Source organism: Pleurodeles waltl, chromosome 7 (assembly GCF_031143425.1).
Source record: "Pleurodeles waltl isolate 20211129_DDA chromosome 7, aPleWal1.hap1.20221129, whole genome shotgun sequence".
Taxonomy (NCBI): domain Eukaryota; kingdom Metazoa; phylum Chordata; class Amphibia; order Caudata; family Salamandridae; genus Pleurodeles; species Pleurodeles waltl.
In genome coordinates this window covers 237,441,661-237,457,308 of record NC_090446.1, presented here as the reverse complement: position 1 = coordinate 237,457,308, position 15,648 = coordinate 237,441,661, and positions in this window count along the sequence as shown.

Below are 15,648 nucleotides of genomic sequence, written 5' to 3'. Positions count from 1 at the left end.
TCAAAATGGCCATTCTCATGAGGAGAAATGTAAAAACATAATTTAAAAGTCTGGAAGCTATGCGACAATAAAAAATGAAAAATGCTCCCCAAAACATCCCACAGCTACTGTGAGCAAAGCGCCATTAGAAAAAAGGAAAAGAAACGGCTCAGGCAGTAAAAATGTGTCTGACAATGCATGGAGCTCTGAGTTTAGGTGGCCATCTTGGCTGGCGGCTCACGCGCGCTCAGTATTAGAATTCCTAATTATAATAATGTGGTTGTTTTATTAAGGTCAGTACTTTATCACTTTAGCTCAACTGACACTTCGTGAAATAAGATAAGAAAATTGTACAGCCAATCATTGATGAATTTTAATCAACAGAACAAAAATAACTTTTAACCCCTTCTGTGCCCAGGACCTAATGGTTATGTCCTGAGGCACAGTGCTCACGTAACCATTACATCCAGTGCACAGTGCACAGAGGGAGTGCTAGCGCTCCCTCTGTGGGGTCCCCCCGCAGCCCCCCCAAGGCAGGGATGGAAGGGGAAGCCCTTCCACCCCCTCACCCCCCTGTGACATCAGCACGCGATCTTGCGCTGATTGTCACAGAGGCCTCCTCCCATCACGCTGGAAGCTCAGCTTCCAGCTCGATCGGAAGAGAAATGCAAAAGCATTTCTCTTCTGATCACGTGGAGGAGGCCGGAGAGGCTTCAAAGGGAAGGAAAGGAATTTCTGTCCCTTTGAAGTCTCTCTGAACATTTTAGCAGCTGAATTGCAAGCAATCCAGCTGCTAAAACGCCAACTAGACACCAGGGATTTCATTTTTTTAATGAAATTGGCATGAGGGAGCGTCCCCTTGGGCAAGTGTCGCTCCCGGGGGGGGGGGTTTAAAGGCCTTTTCTGACCCCCCTTGGGGCAGATCAGCCTATTATTAGGATGATCTGCCCCCGGGGGGGCAGAAACCTCTAGGCACCAGGGATAATTTTTTTGTTTTTGTTTTGTTTTTGATTTTGTTTTTTTTTTAGAGGTGGGGAGCGACCCCTTAGGCAAGGGTCGCTCCCGTATGGGGCAAATTATATTTAGGCCATTTCTGTCCCCCCTTGGGGGCAGATTGGCCTATTTTTATGAGGCAATCTGCCCCCAAGGGGGACAGAAACCACTAGACACCAGGGAGTTTTTTTTTTTCGTGAATTTCACGCAAGCGGAGAGACCCCTAAGGCAAGGGTCGTTCCCATGGGGTGCAAATTTATTTTAGGCCATTTCTGCCCCCAAGGAGGGCAGAAACCACTAGGCACCGGGGATTTGTTTTTTTTGTTGTTGTTGTACAGATGGGGTGCGACCCCTTCGGCACGGGTCGCTCCCCTGGAGGGGCAAATTGTATTTAGGCCATTTCTGCCATTCGGCCGATTTTAGGTCAATCTGCCCCCAGGGAGGGGCAGAAACCACTAGGCACCAGGGATCTTTTTTTTTTGCTTCAACGTCACGCAAGGGGAGCGACCCCGCTGGCAAGGGTCACTCCCTGGGGGTTGGGGGGGCAAATTTGTTTTAGGCCATTTCTGCCCCCCCCAGGGGCAGATTGGCCTATTGTAGGGGGGGCAGAAACGTCTAGGTGCCAGGGCAAATTTATTTTTCGTGGTTTTTTTTGTTTGCTTTTTTAGAGATGGGGAGCGACCCGTTAGGCAAGGGTCGCTTCCCTGGGGGTCAAATTGTGTTTAGACCATTTCTGCCCCCCTTCGGGGCAGATCAGCGGATTTTGGGTCAATCTGCCCCCAAGGGGGGCAGAAACAATTAGGCACCGGGGATTTTTTTTTGCGTCAATGTCACGCAAGGGGAGCGACCACGTAGGCAAGGGTCGCTCGCGGGGGGCAAATTTATTTTAGGCCATTTCAGCCCCCTCGGGGGCAGAACGGCCTATTGTTATTAGGCCGATATGCCCCCAAGGTGGGCAGAAACCTCTAGACACCAGGGCTAATTTTGTTTTTGTGTTATTTTTTTGTTTGTTGTTTTTTTAGAGATGGGGAGCGATCCATTAGGCAAGGGTCACTCCCATGGGGGGCAAATTGTATTTAGACCATTTCTGCCCCCCTTGGGGGCAGATCGGCGGATTTTGTCAGAAACAACTAGGCACCGGGGATTTTTTTTTTTTGCGCCAATGTCAAGCAAGGGGAGCGACCCCGTAAGCAAGGGTCGCTCCCTGGGAGGCTTGGGGGGCAAATTTATTCTAGGGCATTTCTGCCCCCACTGGGGGCAGATTGACCTATTGTTATTAGGCCGATCTGCCCCCGGGGGGCAGAAACTTCTAGGCGCCAGGGCTAATTTTCTTTGTTTGTTTGTTTTTTAGAGATGGAGAGCGACCCATTAGGCAAGGGTCGCTCCCCTGGGGGGCAAATTGTATTTAGACCATTCCAGATCGGCCAATTTTAGGTCAATCTGCCTCCAAGGGGGGCTGAAACAACTAGGCACCTGGGATCTTTTTTTTTGCGCCAATGTCACGCAGGGGGAGTGACCCCGTAGGCAAGAGTCGCTCGCCGGGGGGGTTGGGAGAGCAAATTTATTTTAGGCCATTTCTGCCCCCCCTGGGGCCAGCTGAGCTAGAGGCCAAAATCCACAGGTAGGCACTTTGAAAAAACACCTCTGTTTTCTGTAAAAAAATGTGGTGTGTCCGCGTTGTGTTTTGGGCCATTTCCTTTTGTGGGCGCTAGGCCTATACACACCATTGAGGTACCATTTTTATCGGGAGACTGGGGGGAATTCTGGGTGGAAGGAAATTTGTGGCTCCTCTCAGATTCCAGAACTTTCTGTCACCGAAATGAGAGGAAAAAGTGTTTTTTTGGTCAAATTTTGAGGTTTGCAAAGGATTCTGGGTAACAGAACCTGGTAAGAGCCCCACAAGTCACCCCATCTTGGATTCCCCTAGGTGTCTAGTTTTCAAACATGCGCTGGTTTGCTAGGTTTCCCTAGGTGCCGGCTGAGCTAGAGGCCAAAATCCACAAGTAGGCACTTTGTAAAAAACACTGCTGTTTTCTGTGAAAAAATGTGATGTGTCCACGTTGTGTTTTGGGCCATTTCCTTTCATGGGAGCTAGGCCTACCCACACCAGTGAGGTACTATTTTTATCGAGAGACTTGGGGGAACGCTGGGTGGAAGGAAATTTGTGGCTCCTCTCAGATTCCAGAACTTTCTGTCACCGAAATGAGAGGAAAAGGTGTTTTTTTTGTCAAATTTTGAGGTTTGCAAAGGATTCTGGGTAACCGAACCTGGTCAGAGCCCCAGAAGTCACCCCATCTTGGATTCCCCTAGGTGTCTAGTTTTCAAAAATGAGCTGGTTTGCTAGGTTTCCCCAGGTGCCGACTGAGCTAGAGGCCAAAATCCACAGGTAGGCCCTTTGCAAAAAACACCTCTGTTTTCTGTGAAAAAATGCGTTGTGTTTTGATCCATTTCCTTTCATGGGCGCTAGGCCTACCCACGGGAGACTTGGGGGAACGCAGAATATCAAAACAAGTGTTATTGCCCCTTGTCTTTCTCTACATTTTTTCCTTCCAAATGGAAGGCAGTGTGTAAAAAAGACGTCTATTTGAGAAATGCCTTGTAATTCACATGCTAGTATGGGAACCCCGGAATTCAGAGATGTGCAAATAACCACTGCTTCTCAACACCTTATCTTGTGGCCATTTTGGAAATACAAAGGTTTTCTTGAATCTATTTTTCACTTTTTATATTTCAGCAAATGAATTGCTGTATACCCGGTATAGAATAAAAACCTAGAGTTCTTGATGAACCTACAAGCCCTATATATCCCTGCATCTAGAAGAGTCCAGCTGACGTAACGGTATATTGCTTTAAAAAATCTGACATCGCAGGAATAAGTTACAGAGCAAAACGTGGAGAAAAATGGCTGTTTTTTTCACCTCAATTTCAATATTTTTTTATTTCAGCTGTTATTTTCTGTGTGAAACACTTGTAGTATGTACACAAATGACCCCTTGCTGAATTCAGAATTTTATCTACTTTTCGGAAATGGTTAGCTTTCCGGGATCCAGCATTGGTTTCTCACCCATTTTGGTCACTAACTGGAAGGAGGCTGAAAGCACAAAAAATTGTAAAAATGGGGTATGTCCCAGTAAAATGTCAAAATTGTTTTGAAAAATTGGGTTTTCTAATTCAGGTCTGCCTGTTCCTGAAAGCTGGGAAGATGGTGATCTTGCCACCGCAAATTCTTTGTTGATGCCATTTTCAGGGAAAACACCACGAGCTGCCTTTTGCAGCCCTTTTTTCCCATTTAAAAAAAAAATAAAATTCACAGTATTTTGGCTAATTTATTGGTCTCCTTCAGGGGAACCCACGAAGTCTGAGCACCTCTAGAATCCCTAGGATGTTGGAAAAAAAGGACGCAAATTTGGCATGGGTAGCATATGTGAACAAAAAGTTATGAGGGCTTAAGCGCAAACTGACCCAAATAGCCAAAAAAAAGTCTTGGCACAGGAGGTGGAAAAGGCCTGGCAGCGAAGGGGTTAATGCAACCTTATGTTTAGAAAAGAATTGCCAGTGACCGTTTCTTACTTAACATTCAAAACTAGCACACAGTTTTCGGAAATACATAACTAGCACAAAAAATATGGCCAGTTGGAGAAGTTGTTTTACTTTAACATTAAACATTATATTTCACTTCTTAACAATTAAATCAGTCTGCGGTCGTTTCCCATACAATTATTGCTGTTTAAAGTTATTGAAAACTAAGAAGTCTTCTTCTGGGGCCTAATTAGGTTGTGAAATGAAAGAATGGACATGCATCATTAGAAGATAAGCTTATTTTCTTTTCAACCATTGTTTCAATACAAATTAAAGAACGGAAAAAATTATTAATTTTCCACAGTTTCCATTTCATGCAGATGCTAATTGATATAGATGGCATTGTTGGACCAATTCATTTAAAAGAATGCCTTTTTCACCATGGGGCACTCTGTTAATGTGCCTATTTTCTTTTTCGTTTGGTGCACATAAAGGTATATAGCGGGATGCTTAGATTTGAGTGACTTATGCTGACCAGTTTAAATGTTCATTCCTTGCAAACTCTATTTAGTGTTACAAAAGCAATCCTGAGCGTATTGCTTGTGTCACACATCTCCTCTGACCTTTAAATCAAATTTACTATTTCACATTGTAGTGTGTCTTCAAGCAAAACCTGACAGCTTAATAGAGATTTTCTGCAATAAATCCAGGGATTCTAGCATTGCTCACTAAAGGAGACATCGAGTTATTGCCCTTTTGTGTAGTGTATTCTCAAACAAAAACTTGTGAAACTTCGTTAAAACAACCCTCTTTTTATAGTGACACTGTAGTTAAGTTATGATGGAAGCATACATCATCAGTGATGTTCAACACCATAATTGAGCAGCCGACCTTAGGTACGGATTAACCCATTAGTCGCAAGAAAAAAACTTGCTTATTTATAGAAAAGATATAGTTGCGTTTCCCCAAAATAAAACACTTTAAATACAGGAAAACTGATTCAAAAGCAAAAAATTCGTAAAATGTTTTTGGAGATTTTCTTTTCTGAAAGTACTTTCACACTTTGAGGTGTACGCAAAACTTTACTTAGATATCTTTGAAAAGTGAAGCCTGTTACAGGTTTTCTGGTGTACTGTTGAGTCAGTTTTAGATCTGTTGTGAAATTTTGAAGTACTCCTGAAGGCAGATTAGGTTCTGCCCTGATATTGGTTCTTTTGCGCACAACATTTTATTAGACAGAAGTCATGCGCTTCCACTGAAAAAGTAATGTTTTATCGCACTTTGGGGCATACTTAAGAAAAGTTCAGCACCACTTATCTTGCACCCTTTAGCACCCCCCTTACTGCCACCATGTGTGTGATGTATTTAAAATAAAGTGCACCATGGCGCATGCTTGAGGCAATGCATACTTTAAATTTTGGCACTATTCCTGCAGAGTACATAGGGACCCATTGTATTCAATGGCATGCCCGCTTTTAACTCCTGCTCTGAGCAGGCGTTAAAAGTGCCAAAAAAATGATGCTTGCACAATTCTTTTGCCCCTAATGGAGAAACGCCCCCTTTGCATACATTATGGCCCACATTATGACATTGGCGGGAAGGTGATCGCCACACTGATGATGGTGGTAGTACCGTCGCCAGGCTGGCGGTAATGACTGGCAAATAATGACCATGTCGGTGATCCCTCCCATATACAGCCAATGTACCTCGGCAGTAGCCACCTACAGGCAGGCGGAAGACAAGTATTCACCCACCATATAATGACATAGCAAAGCACCAGGATTTCTGGTGTTAGCATCGCCACCAAAAGCCTGGCAGAAACACATCATATAAAAGGAGACACTCACCTCCAGTGGCACAGAGGACTCCTTGGCCACCATGGAACCAGAACTGGAAGTCTTCCCAAAGTTGTACCACGCAATGGCTGCCCAGGAGCACCGATGACGACGGTGAATACAGCCCCCTAACACACAAGGGAGTGAGGGGAGAGAGACACACACATGCACAACACACACCACACACACACACCACACACCCAGAACAATCTGCAGAGTAAATAGACAGCAACAGAACCCAAGAGCAAGGAAAGCTAGGACACATACCTCTGGTCCAATCACTGTAATCATTTTGGATAACAAGTGAAAACTCAAATAAATAATTATATACATATTTACAGGCAGAGCCATTGGCAAGTTCAAAGTCCTCTAATGGACACAGGCCCAACTTGACACCTGACAACCTAGGCACTCTACTGGGCAGGAGCATCATGGAGATGGAAGGCAGGCACCTCAGGGGGCAGTGGGTTGGGGGGTGTTCTTGGGAGGGGTGATCTTTGGGCTTGGGAGGTGGTGGGTCCTTGCCCTTCAAGGTAGGGGGTGGTGGAGTGGCCTTGGGACAGGGGGTCGGAGTGCCACTCTTGTTCCCCTTAGTGGTGGAGGGACTCTTAGGAGGATGAACAGGATGAACAGGAGTGGAATGAGAGGTGGAGGGACTGGGCTGGGGGAGGGGACTCTCCTTTTATGGGTAGGACAGGGGGTGCGGTAGGGAAGAGGTCAAGGCAGGAAAGGAAAAGCTTCTTATGATGAGTGGAGTGGGGTGTGGAAGGAGGAAAGGGAGTGGGGGTAGAGGAAGTGGTTGTAGGAGGAGGTGTGCTGGACTTGGGTGTAGGTGCATGGACAATGTGCATGTGTGAGGTGAATGGCTGTTGGGTGTCTGAGTGGGAGTGTTTATGTGTCTTTGGAGGGGAGGCAGACAGGGTGGGAGGACAAAAGGGACGTGTGGATGTATGTTGTGGTGGTGTCTGCAAGTGAGGTGGGAGTGATTGCCCATGTGGTGTGTGGGGTGCATGTCTGCTGCTCTGCTGTTGTGGTGACTGTGGGCAAGGCTGTACAGGCGGCAGGATCTGGGACTTTTGATGCAGTGTATGCAGGTATAAGTGCTAATGAGATTTTGAGGGAGGAGGAAGATGGGGAGAAAGTGGAGGCAGTGGCTGTTATTGTGTGTGCATCTGTGTGTTGGCTGTGTGTGTGCTTGTGGAGTGAAGTTTGGTGCCTGTGTTTGTCTGTGCGACTCCAATCTGTTGTTTTGGGTGCATGCTTGTCAGAATGTGTGCTTGGGATGGGTTGGGGGAGAGTAGACATAGACTGAAAGAGGTAGTTGGAGGGGGTAGGGAAGAACCAGGGACATTGGCTGCCATCAGAGAGGAGGCCAGAGCCTTAAACGATCTCTGTAGGGCCACCAAGTCACCATGAATGGCCTTCATGAAAGCATTGCATTGCTGCATCTGGGATGCCAGCCCTGGATTGCATTCACTATTGTTGAGTGCCGTACAGAGATGAATCTCAGGAGTTCAATAGCCTCCTCACTGTGGGCAGTAGGGTAGCAGGGCTGACGGGGGCAGGGCCTGAGGTGACTGTGGCGAAGGAGACACCCATCCTCCTGGGTGAGTGGGCACGAGCAACTGGATAGGGGGCTACTGGGAGGGCTGTGCTGGTATAGGAGGTGGTGGAAGATATTGTTGCTGGGGTGGTACCAGAGGGATCCGCTACCACCAGGGAGCTCACATCAGAGGAGGAATCTCACTCAGTAGTATCAGCTTCAGTGTCCCCCATGGTGCTCCCCTCACCCTGGAACCCACTGGTCTCCTCGGCGTAGGTGGACTCCGCCTCCTGTGTCCCTTGGGCTGCAGCTTCCTCACTCGCCAGTGCCCCTTCTCCTTCGCCAGATGATGCTAATGCACACATGGACAGCATGAACAAAGAAGACATGGTGGGGGAGAAAGAAGCGGGGCACATGGTCAATCACAGCACCAACAGCACAGATGGCATACACATCACAATCACTCCCTGGGAATTACAATGCTCAGTATGGACCACAGTGACTAACCATTGCATAGGTACTACAGCAGGAAGGAATCCAAACACCACAATTGCCACACCTACTGGGACCAACTAAACCCTGAACCTAGAAATACCAAAAATGCATACCACCCTACATAGCTGAGCAGGACCATGCAGGAATGGCTAAACCAGCATATTGGGGCATCTACTGACTGGAACCTTGCACCCAAATCCCATGCCAAACAACAAAAAATGAATTCCACACACTCCGTAAGCACCACCTTGTGGCTGTTGTTCTGCCATCAAGTGCCCATCCAACTCAGGATTGGCCACCGTCAGTATGTGGGCCTATGGAGGGGTCATGGTCCGACAGAAACCCCTTGTCCGTTGAGAGGCCGTCACCCAGCTAGGCCTCCGTGGTCTTCCAGGCCCAGCATCTCAGGTACTTCCACCGTTTCCTGCAGTGGGTGCTCCAGCGGCTATGGACCCCAGGGTCCGAAAGACCTTGGAGATGGCACACCACAACCCCTCCTTCTGATGGGCGCTGACCTGCAGAGGAAACATAGACAGAAGGACACCATGATCCCTACAATCTAGCCTGTCAAACAAATTGCTCACATACTGCATTTGCCCCTCATCAAGCTCCACACATGACCAATGCCTCTGCATGCACATTGCCTGCAGCCATACCCCCAAATGATACAGTGCTAGCACACACATAAATCTACATGCAACTATGTCGCATGCAACGTACACATGATGTACTCACCTGTTGGTCCGGAGGTCCATACAACTGCCCATACAGGCGTAGGACCCCATCCATGAGCCTCTCCAACTCCGATGAGAAGTCTGGGTCCCTTTCCCCTGTGGCATGGGCCATTGCAGGTTCCATGCACAGGTCACAGCAGCACACGCAGTGGAGATGTATCACAATGGAAAGGCAGGAATCAAGTGAAGTTGTTGAAAGAAAATGGCAGTCACATCCACAGCGGTGAACACCGTCACCGCTGGCATTGATCATCATTGGTTCCTGCATTTCATAGAGCCCCATATTATCCAGTGAGGAATGGCACGGTAGAGCAGACTGCCTACCGCCATGATGCCTAATGCCGGCGGATTGCGGTCACTTCCACCTGTCCCTGCATACAGGACAGGTGGTTACCATTTCCTACTGCTGGTACTCATGTTTTGAATTCATATATGTGTCATTGGAGTCTACTGTACACATAGACAAATCTGATGTCCTACATACATACATGCTCCGTGTACAATGATGTTGTGTGCCCATAGTTCCTGTTGTCACACTCTTATTACTTTTGGCTCACTTGGATACCAAACACTGTGGAGGAATAGGAGAATGAGGCAAACACCTGTGTACAGAACCCTTGAGGACCTTTCTACACTGGAGGGCCGGCACATCATACTCACCTATTGTCTGGACAGGGCCACATTCACAGAGCTGTGTGCACAATTGAAGCCTGATCTGATACCAGCTATCCATAGCACCACAGCAATTCCCCCTCTTGTGTAGGTACTGTCAGTGCTCCATTTCCTGGAAACCGGTTCTTTCCAGGTGACTGTGGGCTTGGCTGCAGGAATGTCACAGCCAATATTTTTTTATTGTGCTTGGAAGGGTTTTGTCTGCCTTGTTCAAACACATTAGCAGCTACATTGCATTTCCCCAGATTGATGATTTGCCCACTGTGAAGGCTGGATTCTACGCAATGGGATGCATACCACATGTGATTGGGGCCATTGACGTGGCCCACATTGCCTTAGTTCCTCCCAGGGCAAATGAACAGTTGTACAGGAATAGGAAGAGTTTCTACTCTCTCAATGTCCAAATGGTGTGCCTTGCTGACCAGTACATCTCCCACGTCACTGCCAAGTATCCTGGATCTGTACATGATGCCTATGTGTTGAGGAATAGCAGCATCCCACAGGTGATGGCACGACTACAGAGGCACAGAGTGTGGTTTGTAGGTGAGCTTGAGTCCCCACCTAATGTATGTCAGTGTATGCCTACTGGAGTCATACCCCATGCCATTGTGCAGGGCTAATGTGTGTCTCTCATTTCTTCCAGATGACTCTGGCTATCCAAACCTGTCCTGGCTGTTGACATCTGTTAGGAATTCAAGAACAGGGACTGAAAATCGGTACAATGATGCACACGGGCATACCAGGACGATTGTGTAACGCACTTTCGGTCTCCTGAAAGCCAGGTTCAGGTGCCTCCATTTGACAAGTGGATCCCTATGCTTCTCCTCTAAGAAGGCCTGCCAGATCGTCGTGGTCTGCTGTATGCTGCACAATTTGGCTCTCAGACACCATATGCGCTACCTACAGGAGGAGGGGGTGACAATGCACCTGTGGCAACAGTGGACACTGAGGACAGTGAGGAGGAGGGAGAGGAGGAGGATGTAGACAACAGGACACATATCATTCAGTAGTACTTCCAATGACAATCAGGTAAGACTGTTGATCTATACATGTCTCAATTTTAGTAATGTGCTGTGTGGCTGTTGTGTTGTGCCACCACTACCTTTGCACCCCGATTGACTATCACCTATGCCTTCCCTTATTGCAGATGTTGGTGTGGTTACAACAGTGTACTAATATGATGTCTACAGACTGATGGAACACATTTGATGGATGACTTAACACATTACAGGACATATGCACAGGATAATGCAGTTCAATACCGTTCAATACATTGCACATTTATTACTGATAAAGCACTATTGTACTAGTTGAATTCAAGGGTGTTTATTTGACTTACAAAAAACAATGGAAAGTGCAATAGAGTGGGGTGATGGTTGGGAAACGTCCAATGTAGTGGCACAGTCTGTTTGTAGCACAGGTCCAGTGTCCATGGGGCCATAGGTAGAGGAGCATTGGTAGTCCAAAGTGAATAAGGTGAATCAGTGGAACACAAGGGGGACATTCTGGAGGGGCTCATTTCATGGCGGTGGTCTTGGTCTTGGCAACTGTGTCTTGTGTTTGTGTGGGTTGCAGGGAATGTTTGCAAGGTGGTTTACCTTCTGCAGGGGGAGGAGTGCTGTTGGCCTGTGAGTCCTGTGGCAGAGCCTCCTGTCCACTTGCTGCAGCAGATGTGAAGGGCTGGTCAGTACAGTGGCTGGTGAAAGAGTCCCGCTGGTGTGTCATGTACTCATGCATGATGTTCGCCATGTCACTCAGCACCCCTGCAATTGAGGCCATGGTGGTATTCAAGGACTGCAATTGTTGTATGACCTCCTGGTGATGTTCCCCCTGCAGCCACCGGTTGTCCTGCATGATGTTGATCACCTGATCCATCCTGTCCTGGATTTGTTGGTATGCCCCAAGGACATTTGAGAGTGCCTCCTTGGCAGTCTGTTCCCTGGGCCTGGCCTCCCCCAGCGCACAGCTGTCCTCCGACTGTCCCTGGCCCCCTGTGCCTGTGTCCCCTGAACGATGTGCCCATTCCCACTGACACCAGGTCCTTCATCATCTTGCCTGTGTGGTGTTGACTCAGATCCCTGTACAGGTAGGCTCACTACTGATATAGGTGTCCTGGGGACAGAGGCTTGGGGACGTTGGCTGGCTGCTGTGGTGCTTGAGTCTGAGGGGGGTCCTGTGGTGGACTGACTGTGGGATGTGGTAGCTGACTGATCTGTGGTCCCAGATGGGCCAGGGAGTTCATCCATATCAAATCCTCCAGAGTTGCTGTCAACACTGAGGACATCTTCTGATGGGAGACTGGGTTGCTGTGGCACCTCCCTGCTGCTGACATTGGCTGGTGCACCTGTGGGGATGTAAGTGATTTGTTAGGGTGAATATCTGTCACACTTTCCACATTTCTACCTTTCCCAATGATATTGGTGTGGTCCTCTTACCTTTGGTAGTGTATGGTAATGGATTGAGGGATTGGTAGTTCTACATGCTGTCCATGCGTTGGTGGTGAGTGTGCATGCAGAGCTGAGAGGGATGTGCTTGCAGTGGGTATGGCATGCAGAAGTAGACATTTAGGTGTGGTAATTGGGGTGGTGCACTGTGTGCGATGGAGTGGGGTGAAGAGAGTCAGGGTGAGGGGGTGACATGGCATGCAGGTATGGGTGGTAGTATGGGTAGTGGTGGGTTGGTAATGGTCATCAGTGTCCAGTCCTCCAGGTACTCCAGTGAGGCCCTTGTGATGCAGTATTGCCAAGACTTTTTCCTCCCATGCTGTCAACTGTGGGAGAAGAGGTTGGGGCCCACCACTAGTCCTCCTGATGGTGAGCTGATGCCTTGCTGGAATGGAATGCACCTTCCCCCATAGATCATGCTACCTCTTCCTTATGTCATCCCTTGTGCATAGGTTTGTTTCCATGGAGTTTATGCTGTCCACGATCCTCTGCCACAGCTCCATCATCCTGGCAATGGAGATCTGAATTACCTGTGCTCCATGCAGTTGTGGCTCTACCCTGACTATTTCATCCACCATCACCCGGAACTCCTCCTCATTAAAATGGGGGTGCCCTCGTGGAGACATGGGTGTTGTGTGGTGTGTGTGTCATGCAGAGCGTGATGAGTGATGTGGTGTGGTGTGTGGTGTGCTGTGTGTGACGGATGATTGGGTAATTGTGCTGGACATATGCAGTTATATCTGGGATTGGCGTGGCAAGGTGTAGCGGTCTTCTCATGTTTGCAAAGGTTTGTGAGTGATATGGGGGGGTGTTTTATAGTACTGTTGGTGGGTGTGTGGGTATTTGTGTCAGGTGTTGGTTTTTTGTTCTGGCCAATGTTGTATTGTTTTGTTTTTGGGTGGCCATATACGCCACAGCGGTGTGCACCACCAATGGTTTACCACCGTTGAATGTCTGTTGTGGTAAATCGTGGGTAATTATTTGAAGGGCATTGTTTTGCTGGCGTAACAGTAGGGGTGACAGTTCATCGCGTTCATTGGATCTTGTTGATTTTTGGGTGTGGCTGGTTTCTGACAGTTTTGTGTGTATATGTCATAATCTGGCAGATGGATTTTCGCCTCTGCGGTGGTGTGTTGGCAGCCATCACCACGGCTTTATTCTGAATTTACCACCAATTTGGGGCCTATTTCTCATGCAGGCATAATGTGATGCAAAGGGTTGCAAAGTGGCATAATGCATACATTGCACCACATTGTAAATATTGACAGCATTTGTGGCCTTTTAACGTCAAAAAATGAAGTTAATGTGGCATTAGAATAGTGCTAGGAAGCCTTAAATATGCCCCTTTGTGCTTTGTGGGAAAGCTTATATTCAAAACAACAGGACATAGATGGTTATGGTGGCAAGCCAGTGGTGAGGAACGAAGGCTTGGTCTGTTGATCATGAAAAGTTACGATAAAGGCAAAAGTCTTGTCATATTTATTGTGGGATAAAATAAAGCATAACGTCAATACATGAATTTTTGTAGATTATCAAAATAGTGATAGACCTTGATGTTGATTACTCCAGCCAACAAACAAGGGTAATTGGACATCTGCACTGGGATAATTCTTGTTGGGCCCTCTTAGGAGAGGTATTTAGCTTTGCTACATGCAATTTGCCATGCATGTATGATTATATTACTGCGTGCCTGACTGTTTCTGTGTGGGAAGGATTAAGCTCAATACAATAGGTTTAAGTTGGTTATGGCCACAAACGAATGATAACACCTATACCCTAATTGTGTCTTGTTTATTTATTGTGAAAAGCATTTGTGATAGCCAAAAGGCCAATAATGGTGGATCATTATCATAATGTGTTACAGAATGTAGACAGGAATTTTGCTACATTAACTGTTGCTGTGGTAGGCAAGAGATTTGGCGATGGTCACCCCAAGGAGGTCAATGTTTTTCACTGTGATAATCCTTGATAGAGCCCTTTTGAGAGAGGATGTGTATTGTTTTGTCATTTGTAATTTGTTACATATTTGTAATTTTATAACTGTGTGCATGATGGTTACCAGTTTATGCGATCTTCAGTAACCTCCATTGGCAATTGTTTAAAACTAATGGTGAAGGCTATAGGCTTTATTAGTTCATGAGACAAGTTATGTCAGATTCCATAGATTTATTCTTATTATTATGAAAAATTAATACAAAGCCAATATGCGTGCCTCAACTATTGTGAAAAGCATGTGTTAAAGCTCATATTCTCCTAAAGGTGAATGATTACACTGTGCTAAAGCTTGTAGGCAGGTATTTTTATATGAAATATCACCTATTAGAGTAGTTTTGTTGTTAGTAACCCTCCGAAACAAATCTTGGGGATAAAGAATTTGCGTTGTGAAAATCCTTGTTAAGCCCTGTTAGGAGGGAATTTACCTTCTTTTGATCGTACCAGTTTTGTGGAAAGGTAAGACTCAGTACAATAGGCCTGAGCTGGCTATTGTGTGCAAATATATTTTAAATATTCACATAGTATCTATTTCCCAACAAGAACAGACATTTCTCAAAAGACTGGCAGAAATATCTGTAGTTTCATGCAAACAATGAATACTGAAAATTAATCCGAACATACTCCAAATTTTTGAAAGCATACTTAAATCAATTAGTAAATGATTTGATATAAAAAATGCATAATGAGTAACATGCAATAGGTTTGAGGTGACATATATAAATCACTCAGCCTTGGGTCCCTAATGTCATCAAAACCCCTTTGATAGTAACATAGAAAAAGGCCAACATTACACAATTACACGTTACAAAGAGTAGGGAATCCTTAGTAGTTCCCAAGTTTTGGTTGGAGAGCAGCTCCTATATAAAGAATACTCCACAATAGTTTCAAGTTTATATTTATTTATGATTAGGGATTCTAAACAAGGTCCACATAAAAAAAGACATATTAATTAAGTGTATTAATAAATGCTCAAATACCCTACCCAACAAACAAGGACTCCACCCATAAAGTGCATCATGATAAGGCTCCCTAACCCCTTCCATTAAAAGAAATTTCAGATCGCCCCTACCCTACTACCTTAAGAAGCAGTGCACCATAAAACACCATCTTTAAATTTCAAATGCTTAAAATAAATATAAGAAACATTAAAAAAATAAACATTTTTAAAACAGAACAATTCATTGGAAGGATCATACAAGGCTCAGAGAAACTCTGGTACAGACAGTATGGATAGCTGGAGACAAATGGGTCTTAACCACTTATGCTGAAACACAACAAGGAACGGGCAGGCAAATAGAACATGATTTAAGTCTTGGGTTTCAGCTACACAGAAGTTACACTTCTTAGCCGAGCATGCCATTTTGCCAGAAGCGCATTCAAAGTAGTAACCCCTGGCGAAGTAGTATCCAAAAACACCTAACCCCATGTAGTAGATTCCA